Consider the following 24,721-nt stretch of genomic DNA (forward strand, 5'->3'; position numbering starts at 1 on the left):
CGAGGCCCAACATGATCCGTGAAAGAAAGCGTAATGAAACTTACACAAAAAAAGATGGCGTAGTCTGAAGAGTTCAGCCTTAAAAACTCTAAAAGGGAAAGCAGGATACTGGCAGCGAAAACTGCCTATGAAAAGAACGTTAGCCTATCAGAACTTCAAATCACATAAGAGCTGCTGGAAATCCTTCTCAATTATAAAGCAGAACACCCAAGTGGGGGGCAGGGGGGGGAACTGACTTTTGAAGAAACACCCTCCAACCTACAACATTTTACATTTAAAAATGCATTTCTACGAAACACTTCAGCAGCCTTTGGTTACAAAGTTTTCTTTATGAGTTTTATAGATGACTTAAATGTTATCCATCTACACAGTCTGCATCTAATAAATAGAGCAACAGGAATTTTGTTCTTTCCTTTAAACGGCATTGATATATATATATATATATATATATATATATATATATATATATACATACTGTATATACTGTATATATACATATATATAGCATATATATATATTATACATTTATTTATATATATATATATATATATATATATATATATATATATATATATGTATATACGTTGTATATTTATATATAAAATATATATTGACGTATATAAACTTTACCTTAAAACAAAATTGCTCCCAACTGTTTTAACATATTTCAATGCCATTATATCTCTGGCACATTCTGAACTTAACATGATTTCTCAAACCTGGATGACTGAAGTCTATATGTTATTATTATCATTACTCGAAATCTCTAAAAGAATTTCCTGATGCATCATTCACTAGAGCTCATTCCATAAAAAAATTGCGTTTATATTTAAGAACTTACGTAAGGATCATAGACGAGATGAATTTCTTAAATATATTTATCGAGCAATTACACAGAAAAGAAATAAATAAGTGGATGTACACTTAGCATTACACAGAAGGATATAACTAATTTTTTCATGCACCAGATATTCTTAAATCCCCAATAAAATACACAATACCAGAAAACACATGCTTATACAGTGTAACATCTTGAAAATTTGTAAATGACCAATTCCTCATAAATTATGCTGTCAGTCATTCCACGAAAATAACAAATAACCAATACCTCACAGAAGATCATTAATTAACCCGCCTTGTGCTAAAGTAGGTCAGTCTTTCACTACCCGCCGTATTCAATTAAAAGTGCTTTTATGAATGCTTGTTCTGCATTTGTTTAAAACTATATATATCTTACCTATGTCTCAATCTTTCCAGCTGTCGCCGAGTCCAAAAGGTAGAGACATACCCTGGCAAACTATACTTTTCAGTATTTCACACTGGCACCCCTCAAACCAAGAACTGTTTCACGAATTTTTCACAATATCAACAGTCATAAGCCTATTAGCCCACATCGAGAACCCAATGCGCAGCAAATCAAGTCAAACTTCGTGTGTGTGTGTGTGTGTGTGTGTGTGTGTGTGTGTGTGTGTGTATGTGTGTGTGTGTGTGTGTGTGGAAGGGAGGGGGGATTTTCATCCCATGATGCAGACAACTAATTATTTTGAACAATGCTAACCCTCAGTATCCTGCAGCTGCTGCTGTTCTTGTTGACAACAGAATATTCAATATTACTGAAGTTTCAGCATGCTAAAATAAATAAACCAATGATAAAGAAAACACAACCACTCCCATAAATCAAGTATTTTGAGGTTCGAGAGAATTGTAATTCTGCAGATATGGCTTTCCTATGACGTTTTCAACATAAAATAATGCACTGATGTTTTATCATACCGGAATACTCAAGGCTACAAGATGGGATTTTCTGTAAAGATGAGTAATAATCAAAAGGTCATCCTGCCCTATTCTGCATCAAATGTTGCACAAAATATTAAAGTCTACATTTTTTATGGAAAATATACTAAGAACGGAATGGAATAGCATGGAATATAAAATTTAGGCCAAAGCCAAAGCGCTGGGACCTATAAGGTTATTCACCGCTGAAAGGGAAACTGAAAGCAAAGGAGGTTTTAAAAGTGTAGCAGGAGGAAAACCTTGCAGGTGCACTATGAAACAATTGTTAGGAGAGGGTGGAAAGTAAGATGGAAAGATGATGATATGAACGGAGGTACAGTGCAAGGAATGAAAGGGGTTGCAGCCAGGGCCGAAGAGGCGCTGTAAAGAACCTACAGTAAGTAATGCCTACAATGCACTGCGTGTAGTGCACTGATGCCACTATCCCCCTACGTGGCAAAACATACTCGGGATCAAAGGTACTTACCAATACGGTCACAGAAATTCACGCCCACTGAAAGGTATCCTTATCTTGTCACTACCTGCAAAATACAATAACAAAGGTATTAAAGAAGGGCCCATGTTTCAGCGATTTACAAAATACCCCATATGTGATTCAGCAGTTTACAAAATATCCCTTACTTGACTCAGATTTACAAAATATCCCTTGTCTGATTCAGCATTTTACAAAATATCCCTTATTTGATTCAGAAATTTACAAAATATCCCTTATTTGATTCAGCAATTTACAAAATATCCCTTGACTCAGCAATTTACAAAATACCCCATATTTGATTCAGCAATTTACAAAATATCCCTTATTTGAGTCAACAGTTTACAAAATATCCCATATTTGATTCAACAATTTACAAAATATCCCTTATTTGATTCAACAGTTTACAAAATATCCCATATTTGATTCAACAATTTACAAAATATCCCTTATTTGATTCAACAATTTACAAAATATCCCTTATTTGATTCAACAGTTTACAAAATATCCCATATTTGATTCAACAATTTACAAAATATCCCTTATTTGATTCAAGAATTTACAAAATATCAAATATTTGATTCAAAAGTTTACAAAATATCCCATATTTGATTCAACAATTTACAAAATATCCCTTATTTGATTCAACAGTTTACAAAACATCCCATATTTGATTCAACAATTTACAAAATATCCCTTATTTGATTCAACAGTTTACAAAATATCCCATATTTGATTCAGTAATTTACAAAATATCCCTTTTCTGTCTCAGCAATTTACAAAATATCCCATATTTGATTCAGCAATTCATTATTTATTCAGTAATTCGCAAAAAAATCCCTTACTTGATTCAACAATGTACAAAATATCCCTTATTTGATTCAGTAATTCACAAAATATCCCTTATTTGATTTAACAATGTACAAAATATAACCCTTATTTGATTCAGTAATTCACAAAATATCGTTATCTGATTCAACAATGTACAAAATATCCCTTATCTGAATCATTAATTCACAAAATATCCCTTATTCGATTCAGCGATTTATAAAATATTCGTTATTTGATTCAACAATTTACAAAATATCTCTCATTTAATTCAGCATATTTACAAAATATCCCTTCTTTGATTCGGCAATTCACAAATTATCCCTTATTTGATTTAGCAGTTTACAAAATATACCTTATTTGATTCAGCATTTAGGAAAAATATCCCTTACTTGATTCAGCAATTTACAAAATATCCTATATTCTTATACAGCCACTGACAAAGGTCAGTCAGTCAACTCGAATTGATCATCAGGAAACGTATGAAATATTAAAAACAAATATTCTAAAATCAAGTTAATATTTTTCCCATCGTAAACACCAGATTACGATGTTATCTATCGGTTTATTGTCCTTTTAATTCACGCTCGACTACACAACAAGTCACGCACTACCGGTGCCCCGTGACGAACAACATAACAGCAGGGACAATGCGCTGATTAACGCAACCAATTATCCGCATTCATATGCAATCTACAGTATGGCGTCATACGCACACGAATGACGATTTAAAATCCACTTCCAACTCCGCGTTTGACATTACGATAGAGAGATGCATCTAATAAAGTGTTCATTCCGCTCTAACGCAATATACAGCATGCCATGGCCGTAAATCTAATTATCAGCGCATTCAAGTATTTTCTGCCATATATATATATATATATATATATATATATATATATATATATATATATATATATATATATATATATATATATATATATATATATTCTGAAGTATATTGCTATCAGGCTGTAACAGATGTTGGAAGAAAATTGCTTTTTTGATCATATGAAATAATGACCAAATTTTGGTAAATATATCGGTACGGGAATTAACATCATTTTCCCGCCAAAATTACTATCAAAAAGGCACATCACGATATCATCCTTCATCACCGCAGTGGGTATTTGCATTCACAAATTCACTGAACTTTGACTTTATAATTGTTTGCCCAAATTATGGCGGTTTTCGACCCATTGTAAAAATAACCAAATGAATAAAAGAGTAGTTTTCGTATTGTCATTATTTAAAATTATATTATTAATATATATCAATACTTTTGACTACGACTTCCTTTAAAGCTTACCATGCGGAAGAATTCCGTAAACCATATATTATTAATGAAACTGATTTGAGAAAATTGGGCTGTAAGGACAACCACTAGGGCACTTTCATCATTCAGTGCTTAATGTGAAAACAGGGAGTTGGAGTGGCTGGACAGCAAGATGGAAGAAAGAAGTGGGAACAGAGGTAAAGTAAAAGATTGAAAAGTGGACGCTGCAAACAACCTTTAGTAATGCCTACAGTGTACCACAAGTGGTGCATTGACGGCACTAAACCCCCCCCCCTCTAGCCCCCTACGGGGCTATGTCTTATTAGTACGTGTATACGAAAATCATTTCGCTTGTAAAGTCATTAAAAACCCTTACAATTCATAGTTTCCCTAAAGGAAACTGTCGTCTCATTACCGAAGTAATAAAAACATACAAAAACAGAAACTGGGGCAATTTAATGCATTTTAAATCGGCGGAAGGAGGAACGCAAGCGCTCGAAGGAAATCTTCCGACTCGAAATGATCGCGGGAATAAAAAGAGTGAAGATGAATGGCATAAAGCAGGCGCCAGAAACGACAATAAGTCAAAAGAAACTTTTTTGGTCACGGGTGCTGCTATTCCGGGTCTGGACTCCCGAAATCAACGCCACATGGGACCTCCTCCTCGCTCGAGAATTCCGGCGATGGCAAACATGTGCGCGACAGTTAATTCCAAAGTGGAATTTCTCCCTTGATAAATCACGGCCATTCGGCTTCAGGGTCCATCTTAATTCGATTACATGACAAATGAATGAATAAAAAAAAAAAAACGGTGAATGTCAATAGACCTGTTATGAATTGTAACTTTGATTCTAAAACTGAATTATAAATCTAAAACGAAATAAATTTAATATGGATGGAACAACTACAGCTACAATTCTAAAACGGAATTATACACGTCAAATGAAATAAACCTAATATGGATGGAACTACTGCTACTATAATCCTAAAACTGAATTATTAATCTAAGATTAAATAAATCTAATATGGATGGAACTACAAATCTAAATCGGAACTATAAAAAAATCTAAACCGAACCTACGAAAAATCTAAACTGGAACTATAAATATGATGTTCCTTTTAAACTTCCTTCAAAGGGAACTATAAATGGTCAACTTAATCTGACATCCGGGACTTTGAATAAACTTCGGGCTTAGCAATCTGACGTCAGATGTGATTGATTGATTGATTATGAAATTTAGGTCTTGAAGACCAAGCGCCGGAACCCATCAAGATTATTCAGCGCAGCGATGAAGATGAAATATATGAATTAATTATGTGATTGACAATGAAAAGGTGAATGATATACTGTACTAGTAAAATTCAGTGTTAAAATATGAACGTAAAAAATGAAGAATGATATTAGATAAAAACCATACAAAATAAATAAATACAAAAATTACATATTTAAAATGTATACTTAAAATATAAAATAAATATGACAAATCTTTAATAAATATATGCTAAATTATCTCATTAAAAAGATCAGATTCTCTCAGATAGCCCATAAGGTTATCAACCCCAACATCATCATTTAAAATTTCTAAAAGAGCCTTCCCCGCTAATAAGTACTTTGCCCTAAGGCGATTAAGTCTAGGACAGTGCACCAGCATGTGCTCAACGGATAGCTGATCACCACAGTGAGCACAAACTGGGGCACTGGCTCCCTCTAAAATATAACTATGGGTGAAGAGGGGTATGGCCAATTCTAAGCCGTGTTAGGATGATCTCGAATCTTCTGTTATGATTAAACCCGAACTCCAAAAATCAATACTTTTTCTAATATTTCTGTACTTCCTATTTGTGGATAAAATGGAGGAAGTCCACCTCCGAAGCCATTTCTTACGAATGTATCCTCTAATAACTGGACTCATATCCAAATGTGGCACCTTACAGGTTAAGAAATCACATCTTGCAGCATCCTTTGCTTTACTGTCAGCCAGTTCGTCCCTTCTAGACTAGTGTGCCCAGGAATCCAACAAAACTTAACTGACTTGTGGCGAACAGAAAGATAAACAAAAAGCCATTCCTGAGCCTTTTGAATTAAGGGATGGGTAGGATTAAACTTCTTTAGGGCTTCTAAAACACTCCCTGAGTCACTATATGTAACTGTGGATTTAAATTTCTTATCAGATGCAAGTTTCAAACCATCAACTATGGCTGTTGCTTCAGCGGTGAATATGGATGAGGAGTCTAGTAACTTTTTTATATGATTCCCCCTCACACACCACTGCACATCCCACTCCATCTTCCGATTTTGATCCGTCAGTATAGATTTTCCTGTCATTTATATGCCTCCCATCATGCTCCAAAAACTTGTTTCTGACTTCTTCCGAACGACCTTTCTTTTCTATTTCTTTAATGCAGACATCTATTGCTGGAATAAGCCATGGAGGGATAGCAGGATGTTTAACTTGTAGGACCTTCTGCGTTTTTATACTTTCATCCTCCAGTTCATCCAGCTGTCTGATTTGAAATGGTATTGAAGGTCTAGATCCAAAAAGCCTTGAGTCACACCGTTTTAAGATCTCAAAAGAAGGATTCTCCTTTGAGCTTTTCAGCCGCATGGTGTATCTCAGACCTAGCGCATGCCTCCTTAAGTCCAGTGGTAGCTGATGGGAGTCTGCATAAATACTTTCAATGGGTGAAGTTCTAAAAGAGCCAGTGCAGATCCTTAGCCCCATATTATGCACAACGTCCAATTCCTTAAGTTTAGTCTATGAAGCAGATGAGTATACTTGACAGCCATAGTCTAACTTAGATAAACATACTGCATTATAAAGCCTTAACAACGATTTCTTATCAGCACCCCAATTAAAATTAGATACTACTTTTAAAATATTTAGTGATCTCTTCACTTTCACGTTTAACTGGTCAATATGATTACTTGAAGTGAGCTTTTCGTCAAAGACCACTCCTGAAAATTTTACTTCAGTAGAGTAAGGTAAAATAGTTCCATTTAAGGCAAGAGTTGGAATGGTTTCCTTAGTTCGGCGCCTGCAGAACCGAACAGCAACCATTTTTTATTCGGAAAATCGAAATCCTTGCTCATCAGCCCACTTGCTTACTTTATCGATGGCTCTTTGCATCAACCTGTTAGTAGATACTGCATCATATCCTGTGCAGTGCAGAGCCAAATCATCTATAAATAAAAAGCCTTTTACTGGTGATAATATCTTTTCTAATACTTCATTAATGGCAACAGCAAAGAGGGTGACACTACGGACACTACCCCAAGGAACTCCCTCTTCTTGTAAGAAAGGTCGCGATACATGATTACCAACTCTTACCTTTTATATCTTTCTGATAAAAACGAATTTATAAATCTGATCATTTTTCCTTTAACGCCCATCTTATACAACTTTTTTATAATACCAAAACGCCATGTGGAGTCATATGCCTTTTCCAAATCAAAGAAAACTCCTATTGTTTGGCTCTGTTTAGCAAAATCTTATTTATGTGGTTTGAGAGCCTGACCAAGGGACCTAAAGTAGATCTCGTTTTCCTAAAGCCAAACTGGAATGGAGAAAGAAACTTATTTGTTTCTAAGTACCATACAAGTCTGGTGTTAATCATCTTTTCCATCAGCTTACAAACACAATGGTGAGAGCTATTAGTCTGTAGCTACTAGGTAAAGAAGGATCCTTGTTTGGTTTCTATACAGGGAGGATTAATGATATTTCCAGCTCCTAGGAATAATACCAGTTTCCCAGATTTTATTTATTATGTCTAAAAGAAATTTCTTTGGCTTTTCTGGGAGATGTTTCAGCATTTCATATAGTATTTTATCTTCACCAGGGGCTGATGGATTGGTATTCTGCAAGGCATCTTTGAGTTCCTGCAATGTAAATTTTGTATTATTTGGTTCAAAATTAATTTCACTTAAATCAAGAGAAATCTGGGCATTTCTAATGTCTTGGAATTCTCGAGAATAGTTCTCACTACTCGATATTCTCGAGAAATGCTCTCATAATTTTTCTGCGACCCTCTCTGGTTGGGTGATTAGGTTATCATTTATCTTTAGGGTAGGCGGAGGTTCAGGAACAAACTTGCCATTTAGCTTTTTAATATTCTTTCAAATCATTTTAGATGGCGTTTTTGAGCTAATGCCATTTATGTAGAACATCCATGACTCTCTTTTTGCTTTTTTTTAAAACATTTATTTTGTTTGGCCACAGCACGTTGGTAAATAACTTTGGCTTGTGCTTATATTGCGATACAGCGATCTTGGTTTGATTGACAATTGGTCGAAAAGCCAAATGCTGCGAGAAAATTCTTCAGTCATTCAGCACAGATCAAGTAACAAAAGCTTCCACAAACAAATTCATTCATCGCACTGACAACAAACAAACACAGTATTTGGCAAAAGTTAATTTCTCAAAGGTGAAGGGATTTGATACTTCATTTGCTCATCAAACCACTTCAGAAACATCAAAAAAGGCTTGACCCACCAAAAAGAATAAGATGAAACTCTGGAGGTGTTCCTTAAACGTCTCATTCAAATGCAGATAGCATCATTGGAAAACTGATTAACGTAAATGTAACTTGTAAGATTTTGACGCCGTTTATAAACCTGTCCAGCAGTGTGGGCTACCTGAATAGTATGTTTCAAGATTCAGGATGTGCTGAGTATTACAGACGAGTATCACACTACCAAGATAAGATTTTTAAGCCTCTTGATAAGCAAGCCAAGCGGGACAGAGCTTAAACAATTAACCGATAAAATTCAACAGTGCAGAGAAGACAAGATAATATTCAAGACATATACCGATGTACACCCCAACAGGTTCCCACGAAGAACATCAAACATATTGGTCCCATTCTGCTTTAAAAAAAAAATTAGAATAATAACAATTTGGTTTATTTAAATCCGTTCAGGACCCATAACAGGTTTTTTTTTTTTACATTTAGACCCCTTCCAGCGTCACTGCTCAAATTTCTACGTAAATGTTTCATCACTGCTTGCGTAACCATTATATCATTGTAATAACAAACTCACCGCATAGAAAGCAGAAAGAAACAAACGAACATACAAAGAAAGTTATCAGCAAACACCCAAAAAGTGGAAAGAAAATAAACGTTTTCAAAATATGTATACTGAAACATCAGCAATGAATTAATATTAAATAAAATTTCAAATCTGATAAAATCGAACATGGTTTAGTTAGTTTCATTACCTTCAGTATTTAAGCTACAAATATCTTGACCTCATATGTGAAAAGCTAGGTAAAGTTGTCTTATCAGCCGCTGTTTTGTTCCAGGAACTGACACTGGCGGCTTCGGGGACAGTTCTACGATCATCTGTAGCAACGCGATTTGTTACTCGATCCAACGTAGTGAAAACTACACTTGGAATATGAGATTTGATAAACAGTTAACACAGCACAGTAAGTGTCAATTGCTCTTCAGTTGCAAAAATTACATTTTGTTACAGTTCTATTCATTTTGGATTAATGCCTCGGAGCATTTTGTGTATATTTTTCTCGAAGCCCATTGTGCTTACATCTGAAATGGACGGAAAACTTTTATACGGTGCATTACGTTTTTCGGTGAACCGCAATATTTTTTTTAGAAATACGCCTCCTTAAAAACAAGTAAAAAATGCGATGAAGCAATCGAGTTTCCTGTGCAGGGTATAATGCAGTATGAAACCCTCAGCCACGATCATGAAACTCTCAGCCGTGGCCCATGAAACTTTCAGCCACGGCCCGGTGGTGGCCTGTGTTGTTGGCACCTATAGCGGTGCCAGACGCACGATCATGACTTACTTTAACCTTAAATAAAATAAAATCTACCCAGGTTAGAGGGCTCCATTTTGCTATGTTTGATGATTGGAGAATGGATGATCAACATACCAATTTGCAGCCCTCTAGGCTCAGTAGTTTTTATGATCTGAGGGCGGAGAGAAAAAGTGCGGACGGGCAGACAAATAGACGTCTCAACAGTTTTCCTTTATAGAAAACTAAAAACCTACAAACCCTTTGAAAAATATTGCAACTGAAATCATTTTTCCAAAAAACAGCGACATTTTCTTCCTCTAGTCCTACCCTTCCTTTACACCCTTCCTCGTCTAGCAATTTTTTCTCAAAGTTTTCTTGATCATCACAATATTCTAAAAAGTAACTTCCCTTAAGAACAAGTAAAATCGGAAGGTTGTGAATACTTGCGTTTTCTATCTTTTGCAGCGTGCTTTCATTTAGTGGGTCCTCAGTCAAACGTGAGATGGTTTATGACGAATGGATAAACAAAGTTGTGTTATGTTTTCATATGGTGTCATGAATTTTTAAGCTATCGTTCTTTATTCCCCTGTAATGATTTACGCAAATTGTAAGTCTAAGCATTATAGAAAAATTCGATTGAGCTATTTACTGCTCTCTTTTAAAAATCAACGCTATGTGGGCCGCATAACTACTGCACACTAATGATCTGATTTCATTTGGACAGTTTTCTATGCAAAGGGGTTTATAATGGGTCATTAAGATGTTGCCTGTGTTACAAACTGAACTGTCCAGTTTTTGTCCATCAATATGTCTTCGTATTATACCTTTAAGAAGACATATTGATGTCGTTTCAACTAACAGGCTTACTGGCCTTATAAAACGGCTCTTTTCCATACCCAGGTCGCTATGAAATATCACACATTTTTTATTCTGATGCCGATAGTTTTCTAGTTGAAAAATATTTTACATAAGGGAACGAACAGTAATCGAACTGATCACTCTAGTTGGAAGTAGTGGCGGGTACTTCACAGTAAAAAATAAAAAAAAGATAAAAATTTTTTAAGATTTTAACCTTTTGCACTTGCTATATATTAATACGTTAATGCTTAATTCTTTAATACTATAGTGTGTTTATGGTTAACAAACATCGAAAACTTGTAAACTGGTAAAGGACAAAATTGTCTCGATACATACACGCATAAATAAGTATATGCATACATGGCTTTCGAACTAGCAAGCCTGGGACTGCATGTCGATACCAGGATAAGCTTCTACTGCTTAACACAAGTACCGGGCGAAGGGTCCGGACCCTTGGCTAAGTTCCATTACAAAGATGATGAAGATACCAAACATTTTTGTGACGTGATGAAGGTGTTTCCAATAGAATAGCATAAAAACAAAAACGTTCTTATGGACACGAGACTTCATTGATAACATGAGTTAAGCCAAAGAAAATTTCCATTGGACCCTCAGAGAAATGGTATATATATTTAATAAAATAACAAATGACCGTGAATAGGCTTACCGTATAAACAACTCTGAGAGCTGAAACCTTCGGTTGTAACACCAACTGGTTCCTCCTCCTCCTCCTCCTCCTCATTCTCCTCTTCCCTCCTAGTACTACTACTACTACTACTACTAAAATTGTTTTAAAAAAATCGGCTGAAACATTAATTTTTGTCTTAAACATAGAACCATGATTTAAATTACTTTTAGCTTTAATCAAATCTAACTAACTTGAAATTCGTTTTCATTTTGATTACCTTTACATATCTTTCACTCCACATATCAGTTTTATTATTGTCAGTTTTACAACTGAGATTTTAAATCGGCTTTTTTTTTTTTTTACCCCAGACGAGTAACATACGCAAATCGATCAGCAGCTTGCAACAAGAAGAACAAACCTGCTTAAAAAGAATGTAGACATAATTTACAATAAGGAAATTTACTGACGAATCGAACTCCCCGCTGTGATACTATGAAGTCAACGACGGAAAAAAGTAAATAAATCATTTTAGCGGAAAATCCCGCCATTCCAATTAGCAGCTAACGCAGCCATCAAAGAGAACGACCTGGGCTCCTTCGCTTTACCATAAAGCCAGCTGCGCCACAATGCCATCTGCTTTCCCAGCCATCTCCTGAGTCATAGTCACACCCACCAACCACTCGAAGTAGGCGCAGCTGTTTTCGAGCAACGATAACGATCAAGTGACGCCTTGCTTTCAGACGCAGAAGAATAAGGCACCCCCCCCCTCTCTCTCTCTCTCTCTCTCTCTCTCTCTCTCTCTCTCTGCGCAGCCAATTGGACCCACCTCTGACCTCATACCGCAATATCATTCCTTGTGACCAAGGGAGCATTGAAGTCATATTATAAAGGTAACTATTTAATGGTTAAAAAAATTCATTAATATACCTTTCAATTTGGCAAAGTTTAGAACCCTGAGAAAATATCAGTTATTCTATACCAGATAAGAAGAAGAAATAGGTCAGGATTTGTACCCAGTGTTTCATTTTCTCATTGGTACACCTAGTGTGCTCATGCACTGAAATAAATATATATATATATATATATATAATATATATATATATATATATATATATATATATATATATATATATATATATATATATATATATATATATATATATATTTATACAGTATATATATATATATATATATATATATATATATATATATATATATATATATATATATATTTATATATATACATATATATATATATATATATATATATAATGTTTATATATATATATATATATATATATATATATATATATATATATATATATATATATATATATATATATATATATATATTTTATATATATACATTTGTAAATATATATATATATATAATATATATACATATATATACATATATATAAATATAAGATATATATATTATATACACAATATATATACATATATATCTTCTGCAAATCCTAAAGAGATCGAAGCGCCTTTGACCTAAAATCCTAAGGAACTTTATGGCATCTGCTCTCGATGACAAGAGAAATTCCTACCATTACTCCTCCATGAATTATTGTCTTACCCGTAGTGACGACTTCTCTCTTTATTTTCCTTTCGACACACAATGGACTAGCTTTACAGAAATCCTTTAACGAAATCTGAACGGGGTCAGAATACAATTGGGCAATAAATATAATACAATATAAAACTGATATTTCTCGATTGTTTAGATAACGTATGTGAGAACTCCTTTATAAAGGCATTTAAAGAATTAACTGGATGAGAACAGTCACAGAGGCCTTCGTATTTCTATTAATCAACTCTAATTCTATTTTCCGAATGATGAAAATAGGAAGGAAAATGTTTAGCAAATAAAAACTACCACGATTTTCCAAAAGAAGAAAACGAGAGGCCAAATGTTTTCAATATTCTGCAAGAAGCGATGACCTCTCAGAGGTCGTTTGCATTCTATCAATAACAATTCTTCCCCACACATCTGTTATTCTTATAAGAGGTTTATTCTTATTAGAGGACACCATAAATTTGGAAGGCCAGGTTTTTGTAAAACTCCCCAACAGAGAGATGGAAAACGACTTAAATTCACATATTAAAATTGCTTCTGGGAACGCTGAAAACAAATTCATCACAATTATAAAGTCCTTTTCGATTCGTTGTCACTAAGTGATTCTTGACAGTTCGGAAGAGACGATAGCAAAATTTTCTCTCTCTCTCTCTCTCTAAAGAAAAACTTTCCCCATTACATGGGGTGGTTCCGTAGCTAAAACGACAATGGGTTTTCCACAATCACATCTAACTGCTAAGCTATGGAGGAACCCTTTCCATAAGAATTCCACAACATTAGATACTTTCTACACCTACACAGATTGCTCATCAGCAGCACACTAAACCCACCTACACACACTGGGTCATTCAGCTCTATCACAAATACTCTCACTTGTGAATATCGAGGTCAATCCTTTCAAATACTTCTTTCACATCAATCCAGGCATTTCTAGGTCCCCCCCTCCTCCTCCTCCTATCTCATACGTCCTCCTCCCCCTCCTATCTCATAGCTTAGGTCTCCTCCTCCTCCTCCTCCTATCTCATAGGTCCTCATTCTCCCCCTACCTCACCGAAATTATACTCTCTTTTCACCAGTCTCTCGTCCTCCATTCCTTCCACATGACCAAACCATCTAATGACACTTGTGGAGCATTTCTCCTATAATCTCCCTATATCTCGTCCTTTCAATCTTTTTACAAATTTAACAGCCACACTTAACCTTCATCCACATACACACACACACACACAGCTAAGTGGTCAAAGTCATTGTCTACCGCAGTTTCTAATTCAAGTCATCGTTCGAATCCTGGCCGCCAGAGAAACATTCATCAAATATAATTCCCGCTGGGTGTAAGTTATTCCCAAGGTATGGCGAACTTAATACTATACAATATTTGTGGCTTAATATTTTAAAATTTTATATATATAATATATATATATATATATATATATATATATATATATATATATATATATATATATATATATATATATATATATATAATGTAATTATGCCCTCTTAGCTTCTAGAATTCTTCACACTTTTTGACTATGCTTGTTCCTATAAAGCCTAAGATCCAAACAGAAATCACATAAAGCAATTCTGATGTCAGAATCAGGATTCAATGTTGCATCCGGAGTAGCAGAACGTTTTTCTAGATACTTCCTGTTTTTCCATATAAATCTTAGGCTTTGTAGTGACAAGCATATCGAAAAAGTGTGAAGAAACCAAGAGGCTACGAGGACATTGTAGTTATTACAATTACATACTTTTCTGGTAAAAGATGTCCAGTAATATATATATATATATATATATATATATATATATATATATATATATATATATATATATATATATATATATATATATATACATTATACATATAATATATATATATATATATATATATATATATATATATATATATATATATATATATATATATATATATATATACACATATGTATATGCGTATATATATATTTATATATGTACATGAAGAGAGAGAGAGAGAGAGAGAGAGAGAGAGAGAGAGAGAGAGAGAGAGAGAGAGAATATGTTTCATACCAATGAAACTTGCAAAAGTTTACGAAAACGTAATGAGGCATGACGCATGAATGTTATTTCCTGTTGTGCTCATTTTCGTATTTAAGACTTCATCGTAAGACGCACCTCTGCGTTTCTCTCTCAATTCATTAATCTACTTGTCACAATGAAATCAACCAAGTTGTCGATTTGTTAGACATGACTCAGCGGATACCAAGGTGCTTGTTGGTAGAGAGAGAGAGAAAGAGAAAGAGATAGAGAGAGATTTTTACTCCTAAGTAGATTTCACTTAATAACGCATTAAGCCAAAGAGGACAATTGAGGGAGCGACGGAAGGTGACGCAAGCCTCGTCGTAAGTTCTGAAGAAGAAGAAGAAGAAGAAGAAGAAGAAGAAGCAGAAGAAGAAGAAGAAGAAGAAGCTGCCCTTCTCCCCGTTCATCAGTCTCCCTTCCTCCCTCAGGAACGCAGGACAAGCAGACCTGAAGGGGAGTTCTTCAACAAGGCGACGCGACGGTGTACCTGGTTAGGTGTCCCTCTCAGTCCAGAAGGTAAAAACGCTTCGGTGATCATCTGCGTATCCCCAGCGTGACAGTGACAGTGTGTGGAAGGTGAGTTTTTAATGTCGGATTGATTTTATTCATTTGCGTCGTAACGAACTGGTGACTGGACACGGTTATTAATAACTTTTGGAGTTATTACGCCATCGTCAGACTTTGTTTTGCTAAACTAACAAAACTAAAACCCACTTACCAACTCACTAAATTCGGATAATGTGGTCTACATGAAGAGATCATGCGCGAATCATGAAAAATCAAGCCAGTACAGCGTACAAAAACTCGAAACGACTTTTCTACGGGTTTTTCCCAAGTAGAAGAATGATGACCAAAACATCCTCAGCTCATCATGGTGAACACTTTTAATCTTTGAGGACGAGTGCAAAACCATCTACTATCTCATTAAGTGTGCAATGTTTACTAACGCCTATACGAATTAAGTGTAACAATATTGTGTAGGTACCTCTGCGTATACAGGATGATAATTTTAGGATGATAATTTTATACAATAAATTATATATATATATATGTGTGTGTGTGTATAATTATATATATATATGTGTGTGTGTGTGTGTATAATATTTATATATATATATATATACATATATATATATATATATATATATATATATATATATATATATATATATATATATATATATATATATAATAATTATATATATAAATATATTTATATATCGATAGATAAGTTCACTATCACCTCTGTATATCAGTGGATAAGTTCACTGTCACCGCTGTATCAAAGTCCAAAAGCAACAGATTGGATCCTAGCCGGGCCGGATGCATCCTTTGGGTGTGAGTTAGTCCCTAGGCAAAGTGAATTCGATATTAAGGGGTTTTGTTCCTTAATTTTTGACAGTACACAAAAATCACCTGTCACTGGCAAAACTAAAACAAACATTGTTATATATATAAACATTTATATATATATTATATATATATATATATATATATATATATATATATATATATATATATAATGAAGCAGATCTTAAATGGCTGAGACCGATTAAAAGTCTCTATAATAAAATGGAAGTTTGTTAAAACATGTAAAGTAGGAAGTGACTAGTTAGGTGAAAATGGGTCCTAAGTTAGAACGTTTTATTCCCAATGCTGTTCAAAACCTTATGGCTGGAGTGATGACAAGAGTCGGAGAAGTAGTGGTATAAGAGAATCAGCTATTGGAATGTGGAATAGTTGATGTTTGCAGACGATACAATAATGAGAGGCAATAGGAAAGGTGTGAGTAAATGTCGATGTAAAGTTATGATGGTCGATGAAAGCTGAGAGTAAATGTTGATGTAAAGTTATGATGGTGGATGAAAGTTGAGAGTAAATGTCGATGTAAAGTTATGATGGTGGACGAAAGTTGAGAGTAAATGTCGATGTAAAGTTATGATGGTCGATGAAAGTTGACAGTAAATGTCGATGTAAAGTTATGATGGTCGATAAAAGTTGAGAGTAAATGTCGATGCAAAGGTATGATGGTCGATGAAAGTTGAGAGTAAATGTTATTGTAAAGTTATGATGGTCGATGAAAAGTTGAGAGTAAATGTCAATGTAAAGTTATGATGTTGTAAATGCTGTCGTTATGGTGGTCAAAAGTTGAGAGTAAATGTCAATGTAAAGTTATGATGGTCGATGAAAGATGAGAGTAAATGTTGATGTAAAGTTGTGATGGTCGATGAAAGTTGACAGTAAATGTCGATGTAAAGTTATGATGGTGGATGAAAGTTGAGAGTAAATGTCAATGTAAAGTCATGATGGTGGATGAAAGTTGATAGTAAATGTCGATGTAAAGTTATGATGGTGGATGAAAGTTGAGAGTAAATGTCGATGCAAAGTTATGATGGTGGACGAAAGTTGAGAGTAAATGTCGATGTAAAGTTATGATGGTGGATGAAAGTTGAGAGTAAATGTCGATGCAAAGTTATGATGGTGGATGAAAGTTGAGAGTAAATGTCAATGTAAAGTTATGATGGTTGATGAAAGTTGAGAGTAAATGTCGATGTAAAGTTATGATGGTGGACGAATGTTGAGAGTAAATGTCGGTGTAAAGTTATGGTGGTCAAAAGTTGAGAGTAAATGTCAATGTAAAGTTATGATGGTCGATGAAAGTTGAGAGTAAATGTCGATGTAAAGTTGTGATGGTCGATGAAAGTTGACAGTAAATGTCGATGTACAGTTATGATGGTGGATGAAAGTTGAGAGTAAATGTCAATGTAAAGTTATGATGGTGGATGAAAGTTGATAGTAAATGTCAATGTAAAGTTATGATGGTCTACGAAAGTTGAGAGTAAATGTCGATGCAAAGTTATGATGGTCTACGAAAGTTGAGAGTAAATGTAGATGCAAAGTTATAATGATGGACGAAAGTTGAGAGTAAATGTCGATGTAAAGTTATGATGGTGGACGAAAGTTGAGAGTAAATGTCGATGTAAAGTTATGATGGTGGATGAAAATTGAGAGTAAATGTCGATGCAAAGTTATGATGGTGGGCGAAAGTTGAGAGTAAATGTCGATGCAAAGTTATGATGGTGGACGAAAGTTGAGAGTAAATGTCGATGCAAAGTTATGATGGTCGATGAAAGTCAAGATTAAACGTCGATGTAAAGTTATGATGGTGGACGAAAGTTAAGAGTAAACGTCGATGTAAAGTTATGATGGTGGACGAAAGTTGAGAGTAAACGTCGATGTAAAGTTATGATGGTGGACGAAAGTTAAGAGTGAATGTCAATGTAAAGTTATGATGGTGGATGAAAGTTGAGAGTAAATGGCAATGCAAAATTATGATGATGGGTGGAAATCAAGAGAATGCAAAGAAAATTTAACAATGAATGGTAATATGGATGGCGGAAGAATGGAAGCCGTTGATTCTACAGGTATATGGGGGTAAATAAAAGGGATGTTGACAAGGTACAACAAGACCCGGGCCAATGAGCATTGGAAGCAAGAGAGGTATAGGGGTCTGGAAAAGACTGGGCTGAGACTTGAATTATACATGAATGACATAGTTGACAAGTACGAATAGACTGTTATGCCAACTCTCCTTTACAGAAGTGAAGTGTGGATGTTTAATGGAAATAAAATAATGATGAATAAGGTTGATAAGATGAAGTGTCTGCATATGTGATATCGACAGACAGATAGAAGTTTATTGACCACAACATTATAGTTATTAAAAACACAGGTTATTAAATATGGTCCAACAAAAGGACATAAAAATTACACATAGAAATCTTAAGAATAAGGGAACATCTAAAACCAGAACACTTGAAACCATTTTATATACAAAGAGGTAAAAAGGTATCTTGTAGTTGACAGAATTGATCAGTGTGTTTTGAGAAGGAAAGACAGCGATAAAGAGGATGGGAGGGTTCCTAAAAGATAAATGAAGGGCGGTGACTGTATGGAGATCCTTGAGGTGTAAGGCTATCCCGTTTGTCATAACAGTTGCATTTCCTCGCGGTCTTCTGTTTCCCGAACTTGATTTCAGCGTCCCGATTAAGCGTCAATATCCGTGTCGCTGCCGCAAGCACAACCAGGACGAGGAGGCAATTCTTATCAGGCACTGTGCCATATTGAATAGAACAGAATATAGGATTCAGGCCAACGGCCAAGCGCTGCGACCTATGAGGTCATTCAGCGCTGAAAGTGAAATTGACAATAAGAAGCTTTGAAAGGTAAAACAGGAGGAAAACCTCGCAGTTGCATTATGAAAAAAATTGTTAGAGAGGGTGGAAAGCCAGATGGAAGAACGAGAATATGGACGGAGGTAAAGTGATAGGAATGAAAGATGTTGTAGCTAGGAGCTGAAGGGACGTTGCGAAGAACCTAATGTAATGCCTACAGTGCACCACGTGAGGAGCAATGACAGCACTAACGCCCCCTTACGGGGACGGTGCCATATCGCATGCGCCGAAACGCATAACAATTCTGACGCATATTTAGCTAAATTAACTATATTTCTATTTGCTGATATGATAAGCATTTCAAATACGCATCCAGAGGCGACGTATTAGAGCATGATGACGAATCGGAACATATACCAGAAACTGATGCTGTCATCTTTTCTTCTCCTGGCTGATAAGAGAATGCTGTTTACCGGATAAGTAAGATATCCGTTTTGCTTCATTTATGCTGAACTTTATTCGTCATATCCTTTCTTCTCTTCAGTCATCATTTTCACGATAATGATGGCAAACTCGTATGAACTGGAGAAAAAAATATTTTGGAGGAAAAAGAAGATGGGGAGCAAAAGAGATTCGGTAAATAAACTCCACAAAAAATAATGTAAAATTCTATTATTATTATTATTATTATTATTATTATTATTATTATTATTATTATTATTATTATTATTATTATTCAGAACGTGAACCCTATTCATATGGAACAAGCCCACAAGGGCCACTGACTTGAAATTCAAGCTTCCACAGAATATGGTGTTCATTTGAAAGTAACAGAAAGTCATAGGAAATACCGAAAGAAGAGATCAGTTTTTGGAAAAGAAAAAATAAAATATCATATTCAATATATAAATAGATACAAATGTAAGAAAATCACTGGGAGATAATGCGTTGCACCTTCGTCTGAACTTTTGATGTTCAAATTGCACAATATCCTCGAGGAATTATTGAGAGAAGTAAACTTGTATTTCCATTTATGATATGAACATCGACATAAAGAATTCAGCCTACATAGTTTATCTAAATAAATAAACAAACGAATATAAATCTTACACAACCTACACATTTTCTTACGCTCCGAGTTAAGTCTGTAAAAACGTTGATTTTGTAATGAAATGACCCACAATTACAATGGCGGAATTTATTAACTCTGGCAGCGAATTCTGAGGACTACAACAAATGGCAAGATATCATTTTTCAAGTTGTCTAATTCAGTGAATTACAGTAGTGATTAGAATGAAGATTACACTGACATTTTAGCCTGAACTCTAATTATTAAGAAAAGATTCATTCATAAACTATTCATATCGGCGTGTGGGCGCACGTTCATCCCTCCCACAAAACACACACACACACACACTGGCGCGCACACTACTGCCTTTTAGGGCTTCATTCTGATTACCGTTCCCATCCTACCCTGTGACCTTTTCAGAAAATGGCTACGGATTCTTACGTCCGTGCGTGTGCATGCGTGCGAGCGTGCATTCAAGCGTATGAGTGTGTGTGTGTGTGTGTGTGTGTGTGTGTGTGTGTGTGAGTGGAACTCAGACACTACAAAGTTTCTCTCCTCAATGATATTGCTTGTATGGTGAGATGGCGTCAATGCATCAAACGCATGAATGACGCCAAAGAAAATAAATCAATAATATGATGAATATAATTAGCCAGAGTTGTACCATTCCCGAAGAATTGTTGGGGAGGTGGGGGTGGGGGGGAGGAGCACACTGCGATGACAACAAGTACTCCAGTAGTATCTACCTGCTGGCATAAATAATGTCGTAAAAAACCTACGACAGTTAATACGAAATCCAGCTTTGAAATTGTTCTCAAAAGTTTTAGTATATATTTTTCAAGCGAACTGTGAAAAGTTATTCAATATTTTTCAAGCGAACTGTGAAAAGTTATTCAATATTTTTCAAGCGAACTGTGAAAAGTTATTCAATATTTTCAAGCGAACTGTGAAAAGTTATTCAATATTTTTCAAGCGAACTGTGAAAAGTTATTCAATATTTTTCAAGCGAACTGTGAAAAGTTATTCAATATTTTTCAAGCGAACTGTGAAAAGTTATTCAATATTTTTCAAGCGAACTGTGAAAAGTTATTCAATATTTTCAAGCGAACTGTGAAAAGTTATTCAATATTTTGAACTGTGAAAAGTTATTCAATAGAACTGTGAAAAGTTATTCAATATTTTTCGAACTGTGAAAAGTTATTCAATATTTTCAAGCGAACTGTGAAAAGTTATTCAATATTTTTTTATTCAATATTTTCAAGCGAACTGTGAAAAGTTATTCAATATTTTTCAAGCGAACTGTGAAAAGTTATTCAATGCGAACTGTGAAAAGTTATTCAATATTTTTCAAGCGAACTGTGAAAAGTTATTCAATATTTTTTCAAGAAGTGAAAAAGTTATTCAATATTTTTCAAGCGAACTGTGAAAAGTTATTCAATATTTTTCCGAACTGTGAAAAGTTATTCAATATTTTTCAAGCGAACTGTGAAAAGTTATTCAATATTTTTCAAAGCGAACTGTGAAAAGTTATTCAATATTTTTCAAGTTAAACTGTGAAAAGTTATTCAATATTTTTCCAGAACTTTGAAAAAGTTATTCAATATTTTTGTTGAAAAGTTATTCAATATTTTTCAAGCGAACTGTGAAAAAGTTATTCAATATTTTTCAAGCGAACTGTGAAAAGTTATTCAATATTTTTCAAGCGAACTGTGAAAAGTTATTCAATATTTTTCAAGCGAACTGTGAAAAGTTATTCAATATTTTTCAAGCGAACTGTGAAAAGTTATTCAATATTTTTCAAGCGAACTGTGAAAAGTTATTCAATAAATTGAAAAGTTATTCAATATTTTTCAAGCGAACTGTGAAAAGTTATTCAATATTTTTTCAAGCGAACTGTGAAAAGTTATTCAATATTTTTCAAGCGAACTGTGAAAAGTTATTCAATATTTTTCAAGCGAACTGTGAAAAGTTATTCAATATTTTTCAAGCGAACTGTGAAAAGTTATTCAATATTTTTCAAGCGAACTGTGAAAAGTTATTCAATATTTTTCAAGCGAACGTTATTCAATATTTTTCAAGCGAACTGTGAAAAGTTATTCAATATTTTCAAACTGTGAAAAGTTATTCAATATTTTTTCGAAGCGAACTGTGAAAAGTTATTCAATATTTTTCAAGCGAACTGTGAAAAGTTATTCAATATTTTTCAAGCGAACTGTGAAAAGTTATTCAATATTTTTCAAGCGAACTGTGAAAAGTTATTCAATATTTTTCAAGCGACAAGTGAAAATTTTTCAAATATCTTTTAAACGATATGTGAAGAGTTATTAAATGTTTTTCAAACGATAAGTAAAAATTATCATACGCAAAAAATGAATGTCCTGCATAAGGTGGAAATTACCCTTCATCAACACAAGACACTGCAGTTGCCTTCCATTAGCTGTGCGGATTCCAGGCTGAAATCAAAGCATAGCTATTAACAGTCGTCTTAGTCGCTCTGCTAAATTCGGAATTGACCCTGGTCAAGATATAACAGAGCCAGATTCCTAGATAAAACCAAATAAGCAACAGAGGAAAATCAAAGCTACAGATCTCTGTTGAAAGAATAAGCCCGGTTACTGCCACTTACACAGTCTCCGATGTGCCATTCCAACTACCTTCACCAAACTTCCCCCACACTCAAGACTAATTTCAATTTTACCAGATTACACAGATAGACTATATAATCTGAAAACTGTCTCTCTTTCAACATAAATTCCTCGGGAATGCTGGAATTCCCTTTAGGGATATAAAGGTTTACAGAAATCAGCGTTTTCCCTAAGAATGGATGGCTAAAGAAGTACGGTGCTAACCGTCCACTCCTAAGCAATCAAATACCGGGATGAGGTTGCCAACCCTATGCCCTACACTGAAATTTCGTACCGGTTACCCATCCAATTACTGACCAGAGCTAACGCCTACTTGAAAAGGGTTCATGAGGAATATGAGGGAGTCAATCGAGAGCACTCGACATCGACGAAAAATTTCCTTGGCTGAAAGGACACATGTCTGCTATAAATTTAAAAGACTTTTTAAAACGTTTCTAGTTCAGAGACATTTCAAATCTGCTCCTGCATTAACGAATCCTCTTTATTACTGGCTTTTTCATTAAACTCATTTCCTTGGCTGTTAGTTTTTAAACTTTTCATGCCACCTTCAGTATCTGGCATACCCTAAACTAAATCCCTCAAAATACCTAAATAATCATGAGGATGGAAATCTCCCTGTAAACACAACATAGCAGTTTTTTCCATTTACAAATCACTCCTAGAAAACTATCAATGCAACATTCGCGATTACTTGAGATAAAACGATTAAATGCGAAAATTCTAAACATAAGAGCAGACCAATAGTCTATCTAAAGCAGAAAAATACATATTACAGAAAGAGATCAAGCGACAAACAATAAATCTAGTATTGTTATTTTAAATCCAAACGCGATGGAGCTTAATATGGAAATAAAGGAACAAGAAAACGTTGCTTAAAAATTAGAATCAAACAAACATCATCAAATACCAACATATTACTTCATTTACACGAGACTGAGACAACAACAAAGCAAGACAGGAAATCAGCTCCCTGGAGATCCTAGAGCTGGCGCGTGGCCGGTGGATTCAATGAAGGAGCACATGCAGTATATGTGCGAACACGACGCTTTTAAAACTCGGCAGACTGTTGCGAGCGCTGTAACTGAGGGAATGAGCGTCTGTCTGACTCTCGCTCCAAATGAAAACGGGCTTCATGTGTCTCCTCCGGAGGAAAGGGAGTTCAACTCGCTGCATAAGCATCGCGGACAAATTAAACCGATGCAATGAATTGCAAGCGGCAAAAGGTGAGGGGGAAGTCCTCGCGACGGAAACAGAGAGGTGACTTGCCATTGCTCTGAAGAGAACAGAATATAGAACTTAGGCAAAAGGCCAAGCGCTGGCACCTACGAAGTCATTCAACGCTGAAAGAGAGACTGACAATGAGAAGGTCTGAAAGGTGCAACATGAGGAAAATCTCGCAGTTGCACTATGAAACAATTGTTAGGAGAGGATGGAAAGTCAGATGGAAGAAAGAAAAAATGAACGGAGGGACAGTAAAAGGAATGATAAGAGGTTGCAGCTAGGTGCCGAAGGGACGGTGCAAAGACCCTTGAGTAATGCCTACAGTGCACCACGGTCGCCATTGCTCT

The 24,721-nt window shown here is 35.0% G+C and overlaps 1 protein-coding gene and 1 long non-coding RNA gene across 6 annotated transcripts in view; one reads left to right on the forward strand and one right to left on the reverse strand.

Moving 5' to 3' along the window:
* LOC136856531 (uncharacterized) overlaps window positions 1-24,721 on the reverse strand; it is a 616,643-nt gene that overhangs the window by 456,993 nt on the left and 134,929 nt on the right. Inside the window, exon 2 of one of the 2 annotated variants that reach the window (XR_010858387.1) lies at window positions 2,261-2,311. The exons of the other annotated variant lie outside the window; for it this stretch is intronic. This is a non-coding gene — a long non-coding RNA (uncharacterized lncRNA). The remainder of the gene's footprint in view (window positions 1-2,260; window positions 2,312-24,721) is intronic. 2 annotated transcript variants of the gene reach the window in all.
* LOC136856500 (uncharacterized) overlaps window positions 15,320-24,721 on the forward strand; it is a 104,972-nt gene continuing 95,570 nt past the window's right edge. The window contains exon 1 of one of the 4 annotated variants that reach the window (XM_067134364.1): window positions 15,320-15,840. The gene's annotated coding sequence lies outside the window, so the exon portion shown is untranslated. The remainder of the gene's footprint in view (window positions 15,841-24,721) is intronic. The other 3 variants (XM_067134370.1, XM_067134367.1, XM_067134373.1) reach the window with 3 other exon arrangements.

Source organism: Macrobrachium rosenbergii, chromosome 3 (genome assembly GCF_040412425.1).
Source record: "Macrobrachium rosenbergii isolate ZJJX-2024 chromosome 3, ASM4041242v1, whole genome shotgun sequence".
Classification (NCBI taxonomy): Eukaryota; Metazoa; Arthropoda; class Malacostraca; order Decapoda; family Palaemonidae; genus Macrobrachium; species Macrobrachium rosenbergii.